Raw genomic sequence first — 8,738 nt, 5'->3', positions numbered from 1 at the left:
TGTTCTAAAATTTACCCATATTTTGTTTTTAAACACAAATTGGTACTATATGACGCTAATTACGTATATCGTCAATCCAAATAGGGTGGCACCACCTCCAGAGTTAGATTTAGTTTATTAGAAATTTTGAGAGTTTTCGATAAATAGTACACCATAGTTTCATTTTCTTTAAACCAATACAGTATATGCAGTGGGTCCAATACCAATATATTTTTAGTCACCATATCGAATACAAAGAGCATGAAATGCCCAAAGAAATCTAACGGTAGTAGAATTTACAAATAATAGTCGCTATCATTTGAAAAAAATAAACCATGACACAAAACCTTCGTTTAAGCCGCAATACGTATCTGCAAAACCAACAAACTACCACTTGATATAGGACTTCAGACCCTGTATGTTTTGATGTTGTAATAAGCAGAGAAATGAACAGAGCACTACAGATGCTGTAAGAAGAATTAGCTGTCGTGAGAGAATAGACATGTTCATGCAAACAACTAAATAGAAAACATACTTTCTACTATTAAGCCTAGTACCTAACTGATAAAAATGGAAAACACCATGCTAGGGAATGAGTCAGTTGATCACGCTCACGTATGTTAAATTGTTATCTAATTAATATAATTACAAAACTTGGACTCAAGCTCTATTTGATAATAAGACTGACTCATTCAAGAAGTCACCATCGACTGCTGCACATCAGTACCACATGCAAGACATCTCAAATTAGAGAAAATATTAGGGCTAATCACCTGGAAGAACACATAAAACAACATTTCCCCCCTCAATATTCACCCAAGAAATAGAATCTTAAAACCGTAGGTCGCAAAATAGACCTAAATGTACTAAGACTATGCTAAAAGTAATCAAGCACTTTCTTGATAGCTTCTACCTTCCCTAAAAATACTATTAATCTAAAATAGTTGATACACAATCAGTCTTTTAGCCGAATGGCTCGTCAATCAAGAATCTGCAATTCATGTATGTTATGGACTGCTTCATCTTCACCGGCCGAGGTCCAGAAATATTTGCTTTTTCTTGGCTAAATAGTCAACATAGATATTCTTGCATCTAAATGATGGCGAGAACGTAACCTTCATCAGAGAACAGATAAATCTGGATTGGAATTTAAAATTAAGACCGACAGGTTCAAGACGACAAACATCATGAAGAGCAGAAGGAACCACCTAATGACGAGACAATGTCGAGTCTGGGTAGCATCGCGCGTTCCTCCATCTCAGGCTGCTGCCACTATACAGATCGTGCTATCACATACTATTTTTAACGCATATCATAAATAGAAACGAAATTGTTTATAAAAAATATATTTGATATTGAGCTTATCACGTACAGATAATAATCCGTCTATAACACCATATCTAAGGGATTTCCGTAAGTGACCAAATTCTCTTCAGGAAGGGATTTTCGTTACTTTCAGCGCTCTAACGGTTTTTCTTCACGAAAGAATTTCCAATGTTATTACGTTTAGGACGAGATTCTCTATCATTTTCCATCACAAATCCCATAGAAGGAAAACTGTTGGAGATAAGACAAAATAAAGGGAATGTGAACAGAGAGGGAAATCGGAAAATTAACAAAATAAAGAGAATATGGTTGAAGATGATCTAATATGATATAACACATATGGTTTTAATAAGAATTTTCTATGATATTATTTTTTAAAAGTATTTTCAACATAGGAAAAATAAAATAAAAAATAATTTTGCATTTGAGTGTAACTTTCTTACATCTCATATGTGCATCACAGCTAATTGTAATAGCTAATTGTGATGGGATATTTTATCCTTTTGACTCTTGTTGTCTAAAATTTTAGATAATTATTTTGACATCTAAATAACTTTAAATGAAAAGGTTATAAACTACAAAGTTATAGATCTTATCGAAAACTACAATTTTCGTATAAAAATTTCTTCATCCGACTTTGTACATATATTTTATGAATTTTTAAATATATACTACATACGAATATTTATAAAACCGTATATGTTGATCATCTAGACTTAGACAAATATTTATAAAAAAAAAACCGTTTGTGTCTAAAAGAGTGGGAACATATAGATGATTTTACTAAAAGGTTATATATGTAGATGGTTACTAGACATAGACGATTTTTTATATAAAACTATCTATGTCGTTTAATAATATACAAACAATTTTTCTGAAAAATCGTTTATATTTATGAGGGATCAACATATAGACGACATTTTAGTAAAACCATCTATGTGTTCTAACTCTTCTAGACGGCTGAGAATATCACATACACATTTTTCTATCAATTGTCTATGTGTAATTTATCAGTGATGGTTTTTGAGTAACCATATGTGATGTTATGTCTGCTATTGTTGTTTGTGTGATATATTCCACACACCATTCTTCTTACATGATCTTATGTCTTTTAAAAATACATGAACTCATGAATTAGTTATTGTAACATGTAGGATTATGTAAATATGTTGCGACTACATTAATTCATAACTGAATCATCACACCTTCAAAATTAGTGAAACCACTTTTATTAGTTTATTTATACTATGCTTTATGTAAAGAAAATAATGGTAGACATGAAAAATTTAATTACAGTGTTGTTTCTTAACATATTCACTTTATGCTTGTGAACATTGTAAAAATCATGAAGAAATTAATAAAACTCTAAATGAAGTGAAATCAATTTTAAATATCCTTTTAAGATGCGTTTTACATAAGAAAAATATGTGTTTGCTTGTTAAGATTTTCCTTAGTATGAGTTAATAACTGAGCCGCACGCTTCAACTTTTTTCATTTTTTTCAAACTTCCTTCCTATAGAATATGGTGCAAACGATTTTTTTTTTCACAGAAGGTTTTAGAATTGTTTCTAGTTTTTTAGGATTTTTTTGATTTTTTTAATTTAAATTCGGTTACTATTCGGTTTCTGAAACTGAACCGAAACGGTAAGTTCAGTAACCATAAATTTTAATTGGTTACCATCGATAAATTAAACTCTGATCAGAGGCCACCGTCGAGATCAGCAAGGTAAGACGCGATGCCCTGGGCACTGGTCGAGAGAGTTCTAGCCATGTTAGTGTGTCCATAGGCCTAGCTGCAACGAACTCATGAATGTAGTATCAATCTGAAGTCATGTGGATCCGTAAAAAAAAATTAAACCAAAAGTGAATACTTAGTGTATGTTTATTTTTTATTGTGATTATAATAATTTAAATTTTGATTCACACACACTAGAATCTAGATTGTTAGAATCTAAAACAAATAACACTAGATTATTAGAATCTCTCCTCTCCCTATAAACTCGCTCGGGCAGATCCATGCTCGGGTTTAGTAGTGGCCACGCGAGAAGCCACAGCGGCGTCGTGCGATGGCTTGGGAAGTATCGATGGGCTCACATGAGCTCATCTCAGGTCATGGGTGTGCGAGGCATCGGCTGGACCAAGCCAGTGTTGTGTGAGGTGGCAGGTGGAAGGGGGCGAATGATGCGGTGGCTGTGTGGCTATGCGCGAGGCAAGAGCGTACATTTGTGAGCATCTACATGGACTAGGGATTGCGAAAAGCTGAAAGGTCAAGAGGGAACCTCACCGGGTAGAGCTAGCGACGATGGTCGACTATTAGTAACCGTCTAAATAGTATTCTAATTAATTAATAAGTCGATCATTTCTATAATTAGGACTGTAATGATTAACCATAATACAATTCTGGTAATACCGGCATTTGTTATATACACGATCGGAACACACGCCTTTCCAACATGCGTCATCACAACAAAGCTTAATAAAAAGTGAGTAATTAAAAATATATTACAAGTCTTTGAGTATTAACAATTTCTGATAATTTACAATAAAAGAGAGCTAGGAGGACAATAAAATAGATCATCACCTATCTAAAAGAGAAACTACACAGCGGAAAAAAATATCTATCAACAACAAAAAGATAGGTGGAGCCATATGCCCTTAGGCTCCACCCCAAAATAATGTCATCCAAGTAGTTTACACTATTCATCCCCACCACCTATAGCGGGGGGTATGAAGTAGCCAAACACTACTCCTCCGCGTCGGTAGCATCTGAAAGAGCGGTGTGAGTACGAAGGTACTCACAAGACTTAATCTATAATTGGTACATATAAATAACGCAATTCCAAGGAACATGCATTTGGATATTAGCAAGGAGACAACCGCATGGTTACATAAATTCATAAGCGAAAGCAAATTTGGACACAATAATATGAGCATCTATGCTTAACCATACAAATATATCCCTCATATCTTGTAAGCATCAACATCACAAATATCTGTAACGGGACCATCATAAATATATCTATGAATAAAACCATCTTAACCACATCCCAACATATTGTACCACATTATTCCACATTCGTGACTGTACGATCAATACGGATGGACAAAAGCATATTCATAACCGAGAGCACAAAAATTCAAAAAAAAAATTAAATTTAACTCGAGATGACACAAAATTTCTAGGCTAAGGCTGGAACTTCTGAGTTCTGACAAACTTGAGTTTGCGATGATTTTCCTCGGCTGATTCGACTTGCATGTCAAATCTATTCTACATAAATATATATCCGCACTAGGCCAAGGGTTCTAGACTCAATTTACATACTAAACCCATACAATTTCTGAGTACAATTCAACGGGGATTTTCCAGTGCTTCCCGGAACTTTTGGATTACACCGGAACCTCCGGGTTGATGCAGAGAGAGTTCTTCACGGGAAAACTTTGGCTTATTTGATTTGTGTGCCTCACCAATCTAAGAAGTGAAGGGTTTGCACTAACACATGAGTTCTAGACTTCATCCACCAAAAAAGCAACATGATTTTCTAGCTCAAACTCATCCAAATCCTCTTTTTTCTCCAAAGCCTCAAGAACTTGAGGCACTTCGCAACTTTGCAACCAAAGCTCCGAAACTCGGATTCAACCAACCAAAATGTGCATTATCACCATGAAATCCTAAGGGACTTACCCAAGGTCCTTTGTTGAGGCCTGTGACCATCGGGGGAAGGAGGAAAAGCTCGGGGAAGAGAAAGAATGCTATTGCTTCTTGTTGCTTCAACCAAGAACACCAAAAGAGGTCAAGAACGGCTCGAATCCTTCAGGCACAAGCAAAAGAATTGGATGGATGAGAATCTTAGAAGCTAAGGATCGTATGGGTATCACATACATACTACAATTTTGCTTCTCGAATGAGGAATCCGAGGAAGATTGAGAGAGAGCTTGAGAGAGAGAGGAGGGGGGAGCAGCAGCTTGGCTGCTTGGGTGGGAGAGGGAGAGAGCGTGGGAGCGAGGGAGAGTGAGGGAGAGCTGCCCATTAAGGAGAGGAGGTGGTTGGCTAACTCATGTGGACCCTATTTGCTAGATAAACAAGCCCGTTTCAACTACAATTTTTTTTTCTTCTCTCCTGATTTTATTTCCCTCTACCTATTGATTCAAAACGAGGCGCTCTAGTACTAAAAAATAAAGTTGCTCAAAAATAAATATGATACTTATGATGTATGATTATGCTTAAGACATGGTTACAGGTTCGGGACGTGACATCAACGGCGGAGTAGAGGGTTCACTGCGGCGGGGGCTCTCCAGGCTTTGAGGGTTGCGATTGGGCATTGAGACAACGTTAATGAGGTCCAGAGATGGTGTAGCATGAAGGAATTTAACCGCAGCTTACCGGGGAAGAAGCTTAAGCTCATGCGGTGGCGGCGGTGCTCTGACGGAGGCAGGGAAGACGACTCACATTCCGGCGATCTCTATGTGGGGTGAGCAAAGAAGCAGGGTCAGACAAGGAGGAGTGGATGTTGATGCAACGCGGTCACCACGAAGCTCACCAGAGAAGCGAGCCTACAGTGGCATGCTTGTTAGCGCTGCAAGCAACGCCTCATGCTCCCGGTGAACTAGGGGTGAATCCTTGGTGTTGGCAGTGCGAGTGTGAGGGCAAGCAGGGGTGAAGGCGCTAAGGCACGAGTGGAGGGGTGGCTGAGGGCGACGGCGTGGGACAGCGGGTGCAAGAGGTTGCGTGGGAGAAAGAAGGCAAGGGAGAAAGAAGTGAACTGTTATTTTGGGATGGTATGGTGGGTAAATTTGTGTAACAATCTATTAGATTTTCCCCCCTAGATTATGGATTATGGCATAATCTGGATCCAGATTATGGATTATGATTATAGAATCACCATGTCTGTTTTATATTCTGATTTTAGAAGCTAGAATCCACGATCAGAATAAAAAGCAAACAATCCCTTAACACAGTTCACCGCGCGAGCTTGAGTTAAGCAGCACACGCGTGAGGCTCCGAGATGTCATCACAACCACACTTCCTCTTGCGCACTTCCACACCATAGGCCTGCGAAGCGTCGGGGAGCTTCTCGACACACTAGTGGCATGTTGTCGCCCTGTCTCCCACATCGCGTACACGCTCATTTGTGTCATTACCTAAAATGGAATAGAGATGGGGGCAGCGATTAGGGAGTTACAAGCATCTCACCGAAGAAGAGCGTGAATGGGCAATGACTCGGTGATGAGGGTGGCACAACATTGAAGAAGGGGCTGATTGGTGGCGCACTAGAGCTGGGACTACAGGCGACGATTTGTTGAAGAAAGGCTCGACCGGCGGCATGTCAGAAGTAAGGATGGAAGGGCGATGCAAGTGTGAGAGCGTAAGATATTTTCGTAAGGCAAATAATGTGTGATTGGCAAGTATTTTTTTTAAAAAAAATGGTATCCAACTTTGTACGGTGATTATTTGACTCAGTCGGGTGGACGATGTAGATCATCCTAATCTACCACAATTAATGAATTATATAGATGTATACATAAAAACTCTCCCCCGATATGGTAAATATAATCACCACGTTTGACGTCCATGCTAAATTCTTCAAAGCAATATAGTCCCTCTCGTATTTTACCGTGATGAGGGAATACTGCTGTCATGAAACATTACTTTGGTCGCGAGATCCAGGCAAAAATACAAAATTAGATAATATACGTGACCGTATTTACTGAAATAGACAACATATCGTTGTATTTACAATTTTAGTATTCATATTCGGCACCTCGTTTATCGAAAATTGATTTTCGGTACACCGTACACCGAAAATACCATATTCGGCATACGGTGTGCCGAATATGGTACTGTAGCACTGTATTCGGCACACAATATGCAAAAAGGGCCACATGCGACGAAAATGAACAGTACCGCGTATGAACAGTAGCAACAGTGCGTTTGAATTTCGCTTTCACTCTTTTTCAAAATGGTGGTTTTCTGTTACTTCAAAAAAATTTTAAAAAAATTTACGTGTTTTATAATCCATGTGCAACCTATTTTAGTTGGATTCACCAAAAAATCCTTTGTATATTTAAAACTAAAATTCTAAAAAAAAAGATTACTTTTATAACTTATAATAATTGTTAGTGTCTCAAATAAATTCCTAAAAATTTAGGAAAATTCACCAATATTCTTCTTATATGATGGACTAATTTCTAAAATTATTTTCAGCCTTAGTTTATATGATGAAAAAGTTAGTTCCTTTGTAATGCTTCATTTATATGAAATACGAATGCTAAAATTGTAAATACGACGATATGTTGTCTATTTCGGTAAATATAGTCACGTATGTTGTCTAATTTTGTATTTTGGCCCGAGATCCAAGTAGCAACTCGAGGACCGGGCTCATTGTTGGGCGCCAACTCCACCTTGTTGATCCAGAAAAGCAAAAGCTGAATAACCACCACCAGATATGGTAAAAAAAAAACCGCAGGGTGATGCTCGCGCCACTTTTAAAAGCTGGACAGAAAGACCAGCAAAGTAAGAGCGATTCTTTCCGGCACCAGTGCATTGCCGCCCAATCTGTCTTCGTTCACGCTGGTGGAGTCGGTCGAATCTAAAACCAAACGCTGAATAGCACAGAAATAAAAACTAACCCGATAAAACCATCAATCTGGATGGTTCGGTTGGGAAGCATTTTCGCCCAGGCCTATCTATTCCCATTCTTCAGTACCTCTTCTATTTATCAGAAGAAAATTCTATAAGATCTAATTTTACCAAAAAAATTTCTTTTGTATATATCACATATCCCTTACTTCCTATCAATTGCATATACTAACTGTTAAATCAGGAAAGGATGATATGATCAGAGCCTCGTAAGATTTTTCAGTGAAGTATCTTATAGCATTTCCTTCACCATTTGTTTACTCCCTCTAGCCACTTTTTCCATCCTTTTCACAGGGAACCCAGCTGAGCTCCGAGTCTTTTGACGTGCCGGTCAATCTCTTCTCAAGGCGGCTTGCCTTGCTTGGGCAAGCGCGCGAGCTTTTCCACCGGCTCGGGCGGGGAGCCGGGGCCCCCAGCCGTCAGCCTCGCGGGCGCGGTTGCGGCCGGCGCTGCGGCAACGTGCCTAAAAAGCGCCCGAAAGAGGTGCGGTTGCTTTGCCAAAAAGGCCTGCAGGAGGCGTCCGGACCGCACGCCTTTGCAGGGGGGATGACTGGCAGCGGCCGGCGCCAGCGGACCGGAGACGCGTAGCTGCGCCGTGCCGACTTCACAAGTCGTGGAGACACTCGGCGGCGGCAGATGCCAAGCACAGGAAAGGAGAGGAAGGGATCACAACGGCTTATCCTTTCTGCTATTTATATATATATATTTTCTTTTCATGGCCGCTTCGTTTGTTAAACACGTACGGAGTAGTACAAGTGTACTGCCGAATGAGATTGAGTGCAAGATTTTACACCTG

Source organism: Phragmites australis, chromosome 5, assembly GCF_958298935.1.
Source record: "Phragmites australis chromosome 5, lpPhrAust1.1, whole genome shotgun sequence".
NCBI classification, from domain to species: domain Eukaryota; kingdom Viridiplantae; phylum Streptophyta; class Magnoliopsida; order Poales; family Poaceae; genus Phragmites; species Phragmites australis.
Note: the sequence above shows the minus strand (reverse complement) of the source record.